General features: G+C 42.1%; 1 non-coding gene across 1 annotated transcript; it reads left to right on the top strand.

Moving 5' to 3' along the window:
- The first annotated feature begins 216 nt into the window (after nt 1–216).
- On the top strand, nt 217–412 carry LOC113343076. The gene has a single exon (XR_003357021.1). It is a non-coding gene; the product is annotated as a U2 spliceosomal RNA (small nuclear RNA).
- Nucleotides 413–497: the final 85 nt, after the last annotated feature.

A 497-nucleotide genomic window follows, 5' to 3' on the forward strand; every position in this document is an offset into this window, starting at 1 on the left:
AGGCCACTGGAGTGAATATTGCGTATTGGCTTTCTCTTCATCAAACATAATCACCATATAATTTATAGAAGCAACAAAAGAGGAAACGCTGGGGTTTAGGATAAACTCGTTCAGATTTTCTGATGAAGCTGTAAGCTTTAGTCCCACAAAGATTAGTCAAAGCCGAGGGATGGAAGAAAGAAAATATAAAAGGAGAATCCAAACACGAGTTGTGGCATACCTTTCTCGGCCTTTTGGCTAAGATCAAGTGTAGTATCTGTTCTTATCAGTTTAATATCTGATATGCCATCCATCGGATGGCATGATATTAAATTAATTTTTTTCATGGGAGTTCCCGTCATAGCAGCTTGCTGGTGGGGTTCTCACGCGTCGCCTCTGTGTTGCACCACTGCAAAGGCCTGGCACACCCCACCAAAACTAAATTAAATATGCGTTTATTTTGAGACCTTTGCGGCACATGAGCATCAAATACCGTGACACTCCCATCTGTCCTGCTG

This window comes from Papaver somniferum, unplaced genomic scaffold (assembly GCF_003573695.1).
Source record: "Papaver somniferum cultivar HN1 unplaced genomic scaffold, ASM357369v1 unplaced-scaffold_5395, whole genome shotgun sequence".
Taxonomy (NCBI): Eukaryota; Viridiplantae; Streptophyta; class Magnoliopsida; order Ranunculales; family Papaveraceae; genus Papaver; species Papaver somniferum.